This window comes from Arvicanthis niloticus, chromosome 21, assembly GCF_011762505.2.
Source record: "Arvicanthis niloticus isolate mArvNil1 chromosome 21, mArvNil1.pat.X, whole genome shotgun sequence".
Classification (NCBI taxonomy): domain Eukaryota; kingdom Metazoa; phylum Chordata; class Mammalia; order Rodentia; family Muridae; genus Arvicanthis; species Arvicanthis niloticus.
The window spans coordinates 6,148,833-6,167,412 of record NC_047678.1 but is presented as its reverse complement, the minus strand read 5'-3'; positions in this window follow the sequence as shown (position 1 = coordinate 6,167,412).

Below are 18,580 nucleotides of genomic sequence, written 5' to 3'. Positions count from 1 at the left end.
GAAACAGATATTACAGGAGACACAATTTCACAAAACTTCCATGATCCTCTGGCTTCTAAAAATCTATAAACCCTTTCTTTAGAAGTGTTACTTGAGCCTTAGGTGTAAAGAGTGTTTTGCAGATGTGTCTACTAAGGGACACAATGTGTAGATATGTAACTAGGGAGGAAAAGAAAGAGAGAAAAGAGAATTAATCAAATCATAATCTCAAAAGAAAGATCAACAAGATAAAACTCCCTAGAGGGAGCTTGGCTAACAGTTTGTGTGAGAAAGAGGGAGGGAGCAAGGGAGGGGGAGGGAGGGGTGAAAGGAAGGGGAAGGTAGGGAGAGGGAGGAAGAGACAGGGACAGGGAGAGAAAGAGGGACAGAGACAGGTACAGGGAAGGGAAGGGAAGGAGAAATTAGTTAAGAATAAAAAGTCATTGTGTAGAGTTAAATCCTGGCTCAGGGTTGCTCAGTTGTTTATGTTCTCAAACAACAGACAAATACACACATAAGTTTTATATTTTAATATGCCTTGTGCAACACAATCGCACTGCCTAGTCTGGGCTGCTAGAATCTGCCTTCTGCTCTAGGCCTATTTGAGGTTCCCTCTGGACTGGGCTTTCTTGGCCCAGAGCCCAGGATGCTCTCCTTGCTTCTCTTCTCCATGGCAGCCTCTGTGTCTCTCCCCTCCCCATACTCTCCTAAAGCATGACCAGTCTCCTCCTTCCTCCTCTGGGGTCCCAAGCCTGGGAAATCTTAAAATCCTGCCTCTGTCTGTCCTCCCCAGCTATTGGCTGCTAGCATCTTTATTTACCAGTCAGAGCCAACTGATGACATGTTGCATGAAGCTACATGTAGACCCTCTCTTGTAAACAGTGTTTTTGGGGGAAAATAATTAATATTCATAATACAAAAAAGCTAAATATAGAGATACAATGTTGTACCCTCCATAATCCAGGGGAAAGGGGTCAAGAAAGGTTAGTGTCCTATAGAACCAGAAAAGACATGGAGAAATATTCCCCCTTAAAGAATCAGTTTAATGTACACCTTACTTTAGCCTAGTAAAATCTGTATAAGAATTCTAATCTCCAGAAATATTGGATAATATATTCATGTTGGTTTAAATAACTAAATGTGTAGAAATTTGTCTCAACAATAAAAACAAATGCAAATTTACTGTATACATAATTTTCAACATGTTCCTGTAAAGCAGGATGCCTATGAATTCATAAAATAGAATAATTAGGACTTTCCCTTTCAAATGTCACTACCTCATAGCTTAGTTATAAGATTTCATGCCTACACCTCCAGTTCTGGCTTGATGCCTGACATCTCCAATATCTAGCTTGAACTTGTGCAAGTCTTCAATATGTTGTCTATGCGATTCATGTGTGTGACTTCCCATTGTGTCTGGACAACACCCCTTGCTTGAAGTCATCCTCTATCTCTGGCTTTTGCTTACATCCTGTTTACTCTGCTTTGAAGTTTCCTGAGCCTTGTAGGCAAGTGTGTAATATGTGTGTCCCATTTAGGGATGAATTTTCTACAGTATCTTATAATTCCTACATGTTAATCAGTTGTAGATCTTTCTGTTAATTGCCATCTAGCTGCAAAATGTTTCACTGGGGAAAGAGAGGTGCACTGTCCTATGTATATAGAATTAAGTTCTTTAGGGATAGTTTTAATACTGAGGAAACTAACTTTTGATTAAGACTAACGTGGGAGGACAAAGTAATAACACTATGCAGAGAAAATAAAGGTAGTTTAATTTAGAGAGAGTTTATCGTTTACCCTCTGACATTGTAAAGTGAAAAATTATAAAGGCCATTTTATGAAATATGTGTAGATTTTTTGCCTTACAGAACTGAAAATAAGATTTCAGGCCTTCACATTCCAGGTGAAGGACACTTGCTGGATTACATTCCTCAAGCCTCGCCCAAGGCAGGAAGGCATTCCTGATTACAGATAAAGATGCTACCACCTAGGTGGGGCCCTAGCCCTATAGCCGGAAAAAGTAAAGATAGCAATCTGAAATGGCCGGATAGGGCACAATGGCATGGTAAAAACCACATTTTTGAGAAGAATGCAGGGCGATTTCCACATGACACTAATCATTTAGAGTGAATACCTCTGAATTGTTCCACTGTTTTCATGTTTTGTATCTTTAACAACCCCATCCCACTCCCCTGGTTTGTGGTTTTTCCCTTTAAAACCCTCCAAGGACTGGCCGAGGGGGTCGGACCTTGACTCCAGCGCGAGTACCTGGTCAGACCGCTGGCTGCCAGCTCTTTCCCTAATAAACCTCTGCTGATTGCATCCAGGTATGGTTTCTTGTGATCTTTGGGTGGTCGCGATTCCGGAGGCTTGAGGAAGGGTCTCCCGAGTATGGGGGTCTTCATTTGGGGGCTCGTCCTGGATATGCGACCACCTTAATCCAAGAACCACGCTGGGAGGTAAAGGGACACCGCGGTTTTTTTCTGTCTGGTTGTTGTGTGACCTTTTGTCTAAATCGTCTGATTTCTCGTGTGCTAGGGTTGCCTAAATCGTGTGCTGTTTTGTCTAGGTTTGTTTAAGTTATTTGGTTTCTGAGTTGTTTGTGCCCGTCTGTCTGAATTATTTGGTTTCTGAAAAGTGCACTTCGGTTTGGACTGGCAGCTGTTTCTGTCTCGTGAGGGGCAGTAAACCATTTTTGTTTCGAGAGGGGACAAATGAGTGATTAGCAGACGTGCTGGAGGGTCACTAGCTGCTGCACCCCCAGAGACGTTTGGGGGTTCATCTAGGTGCCGGGGAGGACGTGGAATCCCTCTAGGCTGGCACAGGTTTGCATCTAGGTGCCGGAGAGGATGTGGAATCCCTCTTGGCTGGCACTGGCGATTGAGACGGGTTTTTTTGTTAGTCTTTTTGTGTGTTAACAATGAAAACTAGAGAGAAAAGGTCAGAAATGGCCACCGTGGTAGTTGTGCTCTCATGGCAGTGTGTCTATTTTTGGTTTGTTCATTGCTGGCGTGTTAGAAATCTGGTAGACTTGGTCCAGCATAGGCTGACCAAGTTGTCTGAATCTGTTAAATCTGAATCTGTGAAGACTGACCGCGTTGTCTGGTTATTGGAGTCTTACTTGGAAGGCGAGAGGACTTCCAGAAGGTCAGGGGATCTGACCTTTGGATTTCAGGGGGAAGGTGAGAGGCCTTCCAGAAGGTCAGGGGATCTGACTGTCAGGTTTCAAGAGACTGAGCGCTCCTACTTGGGGAGAAGACGCGGAATCCTTCTCCATCTGTGGTCGTAAACAAATGTAGTTAAGTGTTATTTGTGCCACCCGTGGCAGGGGTGAGCTATCTGTGTTTTATGTACTACCCGTGAGAGGGGTGAGTTATTTGTGTTGTTTTTTTATATGTGTGTGTCTTTTCTTGGCAAATCATCTGTGTGTTAGCTGTTAATCTACTGTGTTAAACATCTTGAGTTAAAAATAGGTAACGTGATTGCCGGCAGAGAGAGAAATGAAGCCGCCGGTACAAGAATACAACTGCAGAAAGGCGGGCAGGTCCTTTAATAAGGGGCAGCTACCTCAGTTCGTGCTCGCGGTTCGTGTTCCTACAGCCCGCCTACCGCATGTAGGGAATGCTTCAGGTAACAGCACATGGAGGGTGCCCTCACCCAGCCCGCTCACCCAGCCCTCACTTGGCAGGCTACAACTCATGGTTCCCCAGCACAGCAACAGCGTGCAACAGCTACCTAGTTTGGTATTCCTGGCTGTACTGGGTACCTTGAGGTCACTAGTGCAACAAATGGTGGTTTTCCACCTGCCGCCTATGAAGATAGATGAGAACCCAGGTGATAAAAGAAAAAAGAAAAAAACCTGGCAGTGGAGCCAGGACAGCTAGACAAACAGCCACAGCAAGATTGTTCACCTGAGAGTTAATTATTTATTTTTTTTTTTTTAAAAAAAAAGAGAGACAAGAACTGGTTAAAACTGCTTACTTAATTTAGTTTAAAACTTACTTGTGAGGCAGTCTTGATTTACACAAGAAAAACTGATAATTCGCCCTGCTCTGTGGCTAGGAGAAGGACACCAGCAGTAGAAAAAAAAAGGGGGCCAGCAGTTTTTTAGCTTCTGTAATAAGGAAGTTGATAATGATTTTTCCCAGTTTTATAAGTAAAGGAGTGCTTTTTTCTAAAATTACAGCTTAAAAGTTATAGGCTGCCCTGAGTCAGAAATATATATATATATATATATATATATATATATATATATATATATATATATATATATATATGTCAGGAATATATATATATCTCCTTCAGTTTTGATAAATTTTTTAGCCATTACTGTTTGAGACAATTTCATTATTTGTATGAGATTTTCATTAAGATTTGGTTCAAAGATGAGAGTTCTGACAAGATAAAATTAAAGAAGTGGTGAAGACTTGTGCTCTTACGTTAGACATAAAAATGTTTACTTTATTGTTCTTGTTGTAACTGTATGAACCTTCAACATCTTAATAATCCTTGCTGTGAAATGCTATAGATAAGGCTATTCATTCTGATTTGGTTTCTTTCTTAGAGCTTCAGAGGTGAGCTCACATTACACCTGTGGACAAGGTACTGTTTGCAGACTGAATTAGGTTGTGGTCTCTAGTGTGATGTGAACAGCAGTCATGCAGCCTCACAAATGCATCAGTCTACACAGAGTTCAAAGCAATAAATAAGGTAAAAGCTTTGCTTTCACAAGACCTTTGCAGGTTCTGGTCTTCAGATTGGGGACCCCGTCAATTGATCAGGCCGTGGTCAGCAGCAGGTTAATTTGGAGCAGATTTGACTGAGACCTCCATGTGACAGAAGGTAAGGGACACCCAGAGGCCCACGCCAGATTCCGCTGATAGGTCTTGAGAGAGAGGGTTATATGAGACCCCACTAAGTTTGATCGGGACACATGAGGTTAAGCAGAGATCAGATAAGTTACCCACAGCCTTTCTAGACTAGCTCATAGAGACATTCTGTCAGTGTAGACAAGGCTCCAGAGGCTACAGAGACTACAAGATAAGTCATTGAAAGATTTAGGAAGTATACTACATATTAAAATTATTGATGGTAATAGCAAGTGAGAGAAGATTTTACAGAAAGGAATAGAGAAGAGGAATAGAGAAGGTTTAGTGTAAGTCTAGAAGAAAAGAGTAGAGAAGAAGAATAGAGATCAGTTGCTGTGAGTCCACAGGAATAGAGAGGAATAGAGGAGACTAGAGAGCGGTGAAGAAAGAGAAAGGTGACAGGAAAGAATTTACAGAAAGCAGAAAAAAGGGACTCCAATCAAAGAGAGATAAAACTCTTTGAAAAAGACCAGTGTGTGCATCGCAAGTAAAGGAGCCAGCTTCAGGGTCCAAGAGGGGCCTAACAAATAAAAGCCAGGGCCAAGAAATCCCAGGCCTTGAAAAACATCCCAGATGGTGAAGATATTAGCTCTGTGTGAAGACAGTGATTAAGATAGACAGGGTCCTCCTCCAGGCCAATGGGCCAAAATATATTTATGGACTACCCGAAAATGGTGGACTAAGAGATGGGCTGGGTATCCCATTCATTTATGGTCATCCTAGACTGTTCCTACCCTCTGTCGGGTTGAGACTTACTCCCCAGGATTGGGATCCAGACAGGCTGCAACTAACTGACAAGAACTCACGGGTAGAGGAAAGGCTCCTCCTACTGACTCCATCCGGGAGCCGAGGTAACGTGCTTTACAGACGGGAGCAGTTTTCTCCATGCTGGTCAGAGGCAAGCCAGCACTACTGTGGTGGACACAAATGTCATCTGGACTGACTCCCCACCCCTGAGATCATCGGTGCAGAGAACAACCTTGGAACTTGGGGCTGACAAGAAAGCCAACATCTGCATGGACAACAGGTATGCTTTTGCCACAGTCCATGCCTGCAAGGCTATATGCCAAGAGAGGAAACCCTGATGAAACCGGAAGCTGTAAATATTTGTTGCCCAGGATACCAAAAAGGGAGGAGACTTCAGCCTGAGGCAACAACCGGACAGATCAAGTGGCTTGATACAGGAGCCCTCCCAGGTTTGGGCCTAAAATAGACAATGGCGCACACAAGAAGGGAGAACTATACTCCCCAGAAAGCAAAGGATTTACCAGGCTAAATACACAGATGGACTCTTAAGATATGAGTGCAACCAAGCAGCTAAGAGACTTAAAGCGTATAAGGGACCTTAGGTTCTAAGCCAGAGAAATAATAAGACTTAGAATAGATAAGAAATACCTAGGAGAAAACAGCCTAGAATAGGGACCTTCTCGAGGTTTCAAGTGTCCTAGGTAATTAGATCAGATAGCAGTTTTAAGGTAAGTCAGGAATTGTCAGAGATATTAGAAGCTCCACTGTTTATATTGTCTCCGAAGCTCAGGACAGGTAGAGAGAATATACAGGACCCTAAAATTAAACTACCCTTGGGAACTGGCGCTGGCTAGAGTGTCCCTTGTTCTTGCTCCATACCCAGAATGCCCATTTTGTGTGAGAAATGATTTTTCAGGCTACTAAAAGACTGTTCCTGGTGCTGTGGACCATCCGACCTCCTTGAAGTTCACCATCACCACCTGTGACTGATGCCAACTGGAGAAGATCCAGATGCCTGAACAACCCCCTACTCTTTGGCTCCAGGTCTTCTGCTATTCTACAAGGCTAAAGAAGCAGCAGGCCTTGACTCCTGAGACCACCCCAGAGGCACAGGGAAAATGCTGCCTTGGAGGGTGGGACTTAGTGTGTGTACACCCAAGGTTAAATGACAGCTTGTGATTACAGGATTGAAGTTGAAATGTGAATCTAGAGTTATATAGATTTGTTCCTTTTGCAATTTCTCTTTATTATATATGTGGTTTTATATATATGTAGAGAGCTATGTGCCACAAAATGTGGAAAAGTCAGAAGACAACTTTGAAAGTGTGCTACAAAGAAAAGGAAATGTTTTGAAACCCCTAGTCAATAGAATAGAGCCCAAGAACCCCTGCTAACAGATACCTAGTGCCTAAAATTGATAAATGGTAGACTTACAGCTCCGGGTTAACACCATGTGTTTCCACTGCTATCTTTGATGAAAACAAAGATTATTGTGTACTTGTCCAGCTAGATCCCGCAGGTACTCTTGAAATGAGTTTGAGATACACCCTAGATGATTCTGCAGAGAGCCTATTTTCCTTGACTCTAGCTGTTACATTGTGACTAGGAGTGGCCATAGGTATAGAGACAGGTGTAACTACATTGATACAGACACCTCATTACTTTCATCAGCTGAGGGCTGCCACTGATGTGGATTTGAGAGCCCTAGAACAGTCAGTAACAAAGTTAAGTTGTTACTAGACTTGCTGTTTCTTAAAGGAGAAAGTCTGTGTGCTGCTCTAAGAAAAAATGTTACTATTATGTAGACCATTCAAGAGTGACCAGAGAGTAAATTCAGAAAAGTTAGACCAGAGACAAGATAGAGATGCACCGCAACTTTGATTCGAGAGTTGGTTCAATCCTCCCTTGCTGGACCCCTTGTGATTTTACTTTTGCTCTTAACCATAGGCCCCTACATTTAAAATAGATTAGTAACTTTTGTTAGAGAAAGGATAAATGCTGTTCAGCTTTTTGTGTTGCACCACCAATATAAGACTTTGGGTCAAGAAAATGGTAATTATGATGACACTGGAGTTTAAACTTTTCTAAAGATCCTAATCGGAAAAAGTGGGGTGAGAATAGACTTATTAATAATTGAGTTTTTATGATTAAAAACATAGCCAAATCGGAAAAAGTGAGGAATGTAAAGTGAAAAATTATAAAGGCCATTTTATGAAATATGTGTAGATTTTTTGCCTTACAGAACTGAAAATAAGATTTCAGGCCTTCACATTCCAGGTGAAGGACACTTGCTGGATTACATTCCTCAAGCCTCGCCCAAGGCAGGAAGGCATTCCTGATTACAGATAAAGATGCTACCACCTAGGTGGGGCCCTAGCCCTATAGCCGGAAAAAGTAAAGATAGCAATCTGAAATGGCCGGATAGGGCACAATGGCATGGTAAAAACCACATTTTTGAGAAGAATGCAGGGCGATTTCCACATGACACTAATCATTTAGAGTGAATACCTCTGAATTGTTCCACTGTTTTCATGTTTTGTATCTTTAACAACCCCATCCCACTCCCCTGGTTTGTGGTTTTTCCCTTTAAAACCCTCCAAGGACTGGCCGAGGGGGTCGGACCTTGACTCCAGCGCGAGTACCTGGTCAGACCGCTGGCTGCCAGCTCTTTCCCTAATAAACCTCTGCTGATTGCATCCAGGTATGGTTTCTTGTGATCTTTGGGTGGTCGCGATTCCGGAGGCTTGAGGAAGGGTCTCCCGAGTATGGGGCTCTTCAACATAAAACATGTAAGTATCTGAAACTTTCTAGTCACAGATAAAATCATAATGTTTTCGGTGATATGAATCACCATACCTCAGACAAGTGTTACTGTGAACTATATAATAGTTACTGTGGACTATATTATAATATGCAGCAGAAGTATCAATGGATACATCCTGTCCTTATCATATTTTAATTCCTATTATCATAGAAATAGATGGTATGAATAAATTAAAAATTATACATACAAACTATGCATATAAGAAAGAATAATATGTTAGAGACAGAATTAGAATCCCAAGATTTATGCTCACTTACAAATACTTTAGTACCATGAGAAGCACCAAATAGCTGAGTCAATTGCTTGGGTTATGTTAACCATGGCTGACTTGAAGAAGACAAAAGTCATAATTTGTACCCATCTTTGTTTATATTACCTACTTAGCCAATGATGATTGTTGGGTTTTGCTAATGTAATCAAAGCATGATTCCAATTCCAACTTTCTTGTGTGTGTGTGTGTGTGTGTGTGTGTGTGTGTGTGTGTGTGTATGTGTGTATGTGTGTGTTTGAATTGGCACATGTCAACACAGCCAGCAAGTGACATTTGATATGGCAGGTCAACTTTTTCTATTGGTAAAACTTACATGAAGAAATTTGAGTTTACTTGTCAAGAACATCAATATACCTTTATTATCATACCTCAGGTCTAAGTTATTTCTGATTTATATCATAATCGAGCTCACAGAAACTTCACTTGTCTGAGGTATGGTGATTCATAATATTGAAAAAATTATTCTGCTCAAACTAAGAAACTTTAAATACATGTTTTATGTTAGAGGGTAAAAGATAAACTCCCAGAAAATCAGGCTACTGACTAACATTTATGTAAAATTGAAGAGATTTGATGGTCAATGATTATATAATCCTTCTATATCATAAGCTTGTTTCTGTATGTAATATCTACTGAAAGATATAGAAAACTTATGAAAAATATAGAAAGTTTTTATGACTCCTAGACCTAAGCCAAAAATGTAGGCTAGCTGGTTCACTAGTTCCACAAAGAAAGCAGAACTAAATGTGAGATTTTTAGGTCTTAGAATTCACTGCCCTGGGATACATTCTGCATTCTGGGAGGCATACATTATTACTGAGTCAGAGGACACTTGCTGGATTAACATTCAGGAGAGGAAGGAAGAGGCTGATTAACATTCCTCAGACCCGAGGGAAGAGAACCCACCTGTGGGTGGGGAAGGCCCAAAGCATGGAGACACATTCCAGGAACCTGCTGACCACAAAGAAAGATGCAAGTCATCTGGGTGGTTTCAGGAACTAGCTGATCACAAGATGAATGGTTGAACGAGATTGCATTCTTGATGTTTCCTTGGTTACCCCCTCACCCCGCCCCACCATGGTTTGTGGTTTTATCCTTTAAAAGTCCTCCTCCCTTGGGCTGCTTTGTCAACTCCTCTGCTCCTGCATGAGTTATGGATTGACCATCAGCCAGTTGATCCCAAAATATACCTCTTGCTGATTGCATCTAGATCAGTGTCTTGTGAGTTATTGGGTGGCCGTGAATTGAGTGAGGTTCTCCCCTCTCAGAGGTCTTTCACTACTACCACATGTACAACATATGATGGGTCTCTTTAAACTTGGACAGTGACACAAACTACATTTGGATGTGTTGGTTTTACCACTTACATAACATAAAAATGATCAAGCCCTAGAACAAGAGATGGCTTTGCAAAACATTTAACCTATGACATGATTAGTTTTCACACCTAGTTTTGTCTTCTGGTAGAATTAATCAAGATGCCTGTGGCAAACAAAGGTACTCTCTTATAAAACAATTTGTTGACTGCTGAGTCAGGTTTGCCCATGTAAAGGATGGCATGACATGGCTCTTGCCTGTAGGTCAGATCCAGCAAGGTCTGGGCCTCCACAGTGTTGATGGTTGCTGTAGGTGTGGCTAATATGTCAGAAAAATGGTAAATGCTGAAACCTTCAGGTAGCCCTTAAGGCTATGGGGAAGAACTCTGAAAACATTAGTTCAAACACATAATTTCTCAACTATGAAAAATATAAGGCTGCAATATGAATTGTATATGGAGCTTCACAGATCTAAAAGTACAGAGGCAGCTGCACTATGAACCACCTTGTCTGAAAGATGATAAGGCAAGAGACAAACACAGTTAGAGTGAGGTAATCACAGGGCAAGATCCCACAAAGCTAAGTTTTTTGTTTATACTTACAAAGGCAGGTAGATTCTCAAGTTCAAGGTCAGCCTGGAACAGAAGGCATTTAGGTCCAAGCCCAGGGATGGTAGGAATGGTAATTTCATGGCAGGGTCCCACTCAGCTAGCTTACTGTCTATGGTTAACAAAGACAGGCATAGCTCTGAATTCATTTGCAATGTTAAATAAAGATATGCTTGATGTCTCTTTCTAAGAATCAAGGGGCTTGGGTCAGGGGATGCTGATTCACAGGATAATCAAAAGGGAACCTGGAGTAGTGACTGAATTGATATGTAAATAAAAGACTGGGCCTTTAACCTTCAAGAGATGAGGTATACAGAGTTTTTAGAGTTGCAAGAAAAAGTTGTCTTGAGAAAGAGAGCAACCTGGAAAGCTATCTTGAGTAGAATATAGGCCATCAGTTTGTAACCCACATTAAATTTTAGATCTTTTTTTCACTACTCTCAAACACCCATTCTCTCAAGAACCACTCTCTGAGCCTATGCTTCTTCTTGGCAGTTGACACAAAAAGCAGATACAGCACAAATCTCAAAGGTTATACAAGGAATGTATTTTCTTTTGTATGATTAAGTAATACCTTTGTGGAAGTCATGGGGTTTTAAAAATGTTTTTTATTGAATATTTTATTTACATTTCAGATGTTATCCCCTTACCTCATTCCCCCCTCCCACCCAGAAAACACCTATCCATCCCCTCTCCTCCTGCTTCTATGACGATGTGCCCCCACCTACATCCCCAAGTCCCACCTCCCCACCGTCGAAATCCCCTATACTCAGCATCCAGCCTTCATGGGACCAAGGATCTCCTCTCCCACCTATGCCCTACAAGGCCATCCTCCCCTACATATACAGCTGGAGCCATGGGTCTCTACCTATGTGCTCCCTGGCTGGTGGTTTAGACCCTGGGAGCTCTGGTTGGTTGGTATTGTTGCTCTCCTCATGGGGCTACAAACCCTGTCAGCTCCTTCAGTCTTGTCTCTAACTCCTTCATCGGGAACCCCATGATCAGTTCAATGGTTAGCTGTGAGCATCCACCTCTGAATATGTCAGACTCTGGCAGACCTCTAAGGAGACAGCTATGTCAAGCTCCTGTCAACATGCACTTCCTGACATCCACATCAGCATCCACCTTTGATGACTGTACATGGGATGGATACCCAGGTGGACTGGTCAGCCCCTCCTTCAGTTGTGTCAGACACTTTGTCTCTATATTTGCTCCCTTGAGTATTTTGTTACTCCTTCTAAGAAGGACTGAAGTATCCACACTTTGTCTTCTTTCTTCATGAGCTTAATGTGGTCTGTGAGATGAATCTTGGATATTTCAAGCTTCTGGGGTAATATCCACTTATCAGTGAGTGAATACCATGTGTGTTCTTTTGTGATTGGGTTACCTCACTCAGGAAGATATTTTCAAAGTCTATCCATTTACCTAAGAATGTCTCGAATTTATTGTTTTTAATAGCTGAGTAATACTCTATTATGTAAATGTACCACATTATTTGTATCCATGCCTCTAATGAAGAACATCTGGGTTCTTTCTAGCTTCTGGCTATTATAAATAAGACTGCTATGAACATAGTGAAGCATATGTCCTTGTTATATGTTAGAGCATCTTCTGGGTATATGCCTAGGAATGGTATAGCTGGGTCCACAGGTAATGCTAGGTCCAATTTTCTGAGGAACTACCAGACTGATTTCCAGACTGGTTGCACCGTCTTGCAATCCCACCTACAATGGAGAAGTGTTCCTCTTTCTCCACATCCTCACCAGCATCTGAGTTTTGGATCTTAGCCATTCTGACTGGTGTGAGGTGGAATCTCAGGGAAATTTCATTTTCCTGATGACTAAGGATGCTGAACATTTCTTTAGGTGCTTCTCAGCCATTCTAGTTTCCTCAGTTGAGAATTCTTTGTTTAGCTCTGTACCCCATTTTTAATAGAGTTATTTGGTTGTCTGGAGTCTAATTTCTTGAGTTCTTTGTATATATTGGATATTAGCCCTCTATCGGATGTGGGATTGGTAAAGATTTTCCCAATCTGTTGGTTGCCATTTTGACCTATTGACAGTGTCCTTTGCCTTACAGAAACTTTGCAATTTTATGAGGTCCCTTTCATAAATTCTTGATCTTAGAGCATAGGCCATTGGTGTTCTGTTCAGGAACTTGTACCCTGTGCCCAAGTATTCAAGGTTTTTTCCTCACCTTCTCTTCTATTAGTTTCAGTGTATCTGGTTTTATGTGGAGGTCCTTTATCCACCTGGCCTTGAGCTTTATACAAGGAGATAAGAATGGATTGATTTGAATTCTTCTATATTTATCCTCCAGTTGAACCAGCACCATTTTCTGAAAATGCTGTCCTTTTCCACTGGAAGGTTTTAGCACTTTTGTCAAAAATTAAGTGATCATAGGTGTGTGGGTTCATTTATGGGTCTTCAATTCTATTCCATTGATCTTTCTGGATGTCTCTGTTCCAATACCAGGCAGTTTTTATCATTATTGCTCTGTAGTACAGCTTTAGTAAAGTTTCTTTTATGTATGTGGGTGCCCTTGCATTTGGTGCATAGATGTTCAGAATTCAGAGTTCATCTTGGTAGATTTTTTCCTTTGATGAGTAGGAAGTGTTCTTCCTTATCTTTTTTGATTGGTTTGGTTGAAAGTCAATTTTATTTGATATTAGAATTGCTACTCCAGCTTGTTTCTTGGGGCCATTTGCTTGGAAAATTGTTTTCCATCCTTTTACACTGAGGTAGTGTTTGTCTTTGTCAATGAGGTGCATTTCCTGTATGCAGCAAAATTTTGGGTCCTGTTTATATATCGAGTCTGATAGTCTATGTCTTTTTATTGGAGAATTGAGTCCATTGATGTTAAGCGATATTAAGGAAAACTGATTATTGCTTCCTGTCATTTTTGCTATTAGAAGTGGAATTATGTTTGTATAACTATCTTCTTTTGGGGTTATTGGAAGATTACTTCCTTGCTTTTTCTAGGTTGTAGTTTCCCTCCTTGTGTTGGAGTTTTCCATCAATTATCCTTTGAAGTGCTGCATTTGTGGGAAGATATTGTGTAAATTTGGTTTTCTCATGGAATATCTTGGTTTCTCCATCTATAGTGATTGAGTGTTTTGCTGCGTATCGTACTCTGGGATGGCATTTGTATTCTCTTAGGGTCTGTATGATATCAGTCCAGGATCTTCTGGCTTTTATAGTCTCTGGTGAGAAGTCTGGTATAATTCTTATAGGTCTGCCTTTATATGTTACTTGAACTTTTCCTCTTACAGCTTTTAGTATTTTTCTTTGTTTTGTGCATGCAATGTTTTGATTACTAAGTGATGAAAGGAATTTCTTTTCTGTTCTAGTCTATTTGGAGTTCTGTAGGCTTCTTGTATATTTATGGACATCTCTTTCTCTAGGTCAAGGAAGTTTTCCTTTACAATTTTGTTGAAGATATTTACTGGCCATTTCAGTTGGGAATCTTCACCCTCATCTCTTCCTATTATCTTTAGGTTTGATCTTCTCATTGTGTGCTTGATTTCCTGGATGTTTTTTGTTAGGAACTTTTGGCATTTTGCATTTTCTTTGACAGTTGTGTCAATGTTTTCCATGGTATTTTCTGCACATGAGATTCTCTCTTTTATCTCTTGTATTCTGTTGTTGATGGTTGTATCTATGACTCCTGATCTCTTTCCTAGGTTTTTTTCTCTAGGGTAGTCTCCCTTTGAGATTTTTTTATTGTTTCTACTTCCATTTTTTAGATCCTGGTTGGTTTGGTTTAATTCCTTCACCTGTTTGGTTGTGTTTTCTTGCAATTCCTTATGGGATTTTTGTGTTCCCTCTTTAAGGGCTTCTACCTGTTTACCTGTGTTCTCCTGTATTTCTTTAAGGGAGCTATTTATGTCCTTCTTAAAGTCCTCTATCATCATCATGAGAAGTGATTTTAATTCTAAATCCTACTTGCTTTTCCATTGTGATGGGGTGTCCAGGGCTTGCTATGGTGGGAGAACTGGGTTCTGATGATGCCAAGTAACTTTTGTTTCTGTTGCTTATGTTCTTGTGCTTGCCTTTTGCCATCTGGTTATCTCTAGTGCTACCTGCACTCACTGTCTCTGACTGGAACCTGTCTTTCTAGTTATCTTGCTTTTGTCAAAACTCCTCGGTGTACAGATGTCTCTGTGATCCTGTGATCCTGAGCTCCTGGGTGGAAGAACTCCTGAGACTCAGGCTGCCTCTGGGATTCTGAAATCCAGCTGCTCTGAGTACAGTGTTTCCTCTAGGATGACTCAGGATATGGTGTCTTCACCACAACAGACCAGCTAGGTGTCTGCCCAGCCAAAAGGACCAAGTGAGGGGTGGAAGGGAAGTGGTATTCTGGAGGATCAGGGTTTGGGTGGCTGATGGGTCCTGAGTACCCCATGCTCCCAGCTGTAGCTCTGGGGCATCAGGTAGTGGGAGGGGTTCTTACCCACTGCTCTGAGTACAGTGGCTTTTCTAGGATGTCTCAGGATATGGTGTCTTCACGGGAGCAGACCAGCTAGGTGTCTGCCTCAGCCCAAAGGTGGAAGTCATGTTTTTAACATTAAACTCTTGTAAAGATTGAAAGCATTATGTGGCTATATAAATTGAACTTCTTACATTAAATTGAGTTTTAGTAGATCTAAGATGCCACGAGACTAAACTAATTCAATTTTTGAGTTCATTATTGAGTGTAAATGACACATATAATAGTATTTTTATTGGTCAAAAGATAGAATACATCATTTAAGCATGTATTCATATTCTTATACCATCTATACTTATAGTATTGATGATTCTCCATGAACTCAAAAGCTATCATTTCATATGGAATTCCATATGGTTACAGGGATTAAAACAACTTTCTTTAAATTAATAATATAAGAGCTGGATTACAGGCTACTTTTCAAGAGTGACTATGACATTTCTTGCTGAAGAGAAGTCCTATTTAGATAGAATTTCAATCAAGTACCACATGTGGTTGTCCATTCTAACCAGAAAAAGAAGTAGCATAACTTAGGGTTACATACTAGACAACACAAACAGGTTGTTTGATTGGTCTGGTATATATAAAAGACTAAACAGGAAGAAAGGCAGTTTTGGGTATCCTGAAAGAATAATACAAAGAGAACACATCTTTAGGAAATATTGTCATTCTGTAAAATTTTATAGAATATATATACATGAATATTAATGAAACAGACTACCACACATCTAGGCAGTTTGATCTAGCTTACTGACCCTACCTTATAAACCTTATAAAGCATGTGACTTCACTGACTACTTTGGGAATTATACTATAAATTTGATGTAAATTTGCATATGTAAACATACCTAAAACATTCAAAAGGAACAACTATATTATAGTATAAATGATTTTTAAAACAGTGTATCTGCAAACCCAGTACCAAGCTTATAAGGCTGGCAGTTACTCCATAAAAATTAGTGAAAAAGAAGGGATGTATGGGTTAAGTTCCAGTGCATTATTGTTCATTTTTATATTCTTTATAAACAATGTATACTTAAGCCACACATGTTATAGAAAGATATTTTGTTTTCTTATTAGTGGATTAAGCATAGGTTGATGCAGCTTTTTACTTTATACACTTTTATATCATATATATATATATATATATATATATATATATATATATATATTTTAAGCTTTTTACTCCTGTGATAATATTTAGATTAAAAGATTAACACAATATACACTTCTATCTTTATATTTTATTCCATGACCTCCTCTTTATTTTTAATGGTTTATAAGTTTTGCATTTAAAATGGTTTACTAAAACACATTTCAAGCCATTTATTAAAAAACAAATACATGAACATACATCACTGTAGTCCTGCATAGGCACAGGCTCATACTATCACTGTCTTCTCTCTCCACATCTTCCCCTGTTGGACAGCCTTCAGGGCTATAATGCACATGTGGCCATATCTTAGGGCAACAACTCCATCTTCTAGAATCCATATTAAATTACCAACCACCAACCAGACACCGAAAGAAATCTTTTCACAGAAACTTCAGAATCCTGGCAAAAGGTAAGATCTAGAAACAGAGATATCCTTAGTCAAGGATCCATGACCACCTGCATAGCATAACAGCTACCTAGCTGACTAGGTAGCAAACAAAGCTTCCTGCCCTAAAGAGATTCCGAGGGCTCTGTGGTTTGCAAATCAAATGTAGCAACTGCAAATTTGGCAAGCTTCACACTTTTCTCACAGCATGCATTATCAGCAATACCAAGAGAAGACTTTAAATTCATTAGAGTCTCCAAATACTAAAGTGGAAAAGATGACAGATCTTGCCTACTGTTGGCAAAAATGCCTCCAAGAAAAGCCCACCAAATACCTATGGAGTGAAATAAAATATGAGTGTTCTGTTAGAGCATGTGATGGTTTTGGAAATACATTTTAAATCTGAGGTTTTGTCCATTTTATAAGCTGTATAGTGGTGTATAAAGTCTCAATTCTTCCTATGTAGATAGTAAGGAAATAAATCTACAGATATTTAAACCTCAGTTTATTTAAGACCCATGTATTCCATTCATGGAAAACATGAAAACTATTACTTAAATTCATGAAATTTAAAAGAAAATTCTCCCCTCACAATTTTATTTGATTCAGGTGAGATTAAAATATAAAACTTTAAAACTCTTAATTAATATAATAAAAATATTTAATAAAATTAAATAAAATGAAAATTACTTTTTAAAAAAGCTTTAAATCTTACTCTCTAAGTACAATTTATATTGGTAACAGCTTTCTGTTTTACTGGTGTGCATTTTTATTCTCATAACAACATAATTTTAATTGCAAAGAAAGAAAATAATTTCTTTAGGAGAAAATGAATCACACTTTGAGGAAACAAGACTTAATGACATGCTAAAACAAGTATCATCTAATAGAATCTGTCTTAACAAAAAAATTTCAATTCTTTGTACCAAAGAATGATCTTTAGAAGTATTACAAATCAAGAGACTTGGTTACAAAATTATAAAATGCAAGTTAAAATAAATAAATGCAGTTATTTAAAAATCTGTGTATTCTGTACATTTGGCTTGAAGGTCCACCAGAAATATGTAATAAATTATTTTCTAATAAAAATGATTAAATTGGACCCTAAGTGTAACAGATGAGCTTGGATGGAATTGTTCACACATAAGCTACATGTACTGGAAAATCAAATCATTATACCAAATTATAACTAGAAATATATAACATAAATGAAACACAAAAGCTATTTGAAGACCCTCCAGCTAAATAAAATAATTAGTAGTAAAATAAAATTTCATCAACAAACAGAAGTTCTCAAAGCTCCAACAGCTAAATAAGATCTTAAAGTCTTAAGACAATAATAAATTGAACTACTTCTAATATATATTGCATGAGGCTAGAAAGATCAATCAGCTGTTCAGAGTACATTTTGCTCTTCTAGAGTATCTGTGTCCAACTCTCACCATTCCCACAATTCACATCAATTTGTCTCTAATATCAAGGAGTCTATTGCCCTCTTTTGGCTTCCATTAGCACCAGGTATTCATATGGTGCACATACATGCATGTAGGCAAAACATATGAATATAAAACTTATATAAATATATATGTATACACACACACACATATATATATATACACATACATACGTATGTATGTATAAAGCAAACTAATAATTACATTATTACTCTGTGCAAAGAATTTTAGGCTAATGGGTGGAAAAGATAAATCAAAAATGTAATAGAAAATAAAGGAATCAAAACATAACACTCTGGAATATTAGATAGAATATATCAATATAGAATAGTTTCTTTTTATACATGACTGATATATTCCAAGACCCCTAGTGATATCTGAATTGCAAATACTAAACCATATAGTAATTATGTTTTTCTTGCATTTGTATAACTCTGGCAAGTTTGGGAAGAGAGTAACAACAATAACAATAAAATGAAAAGTA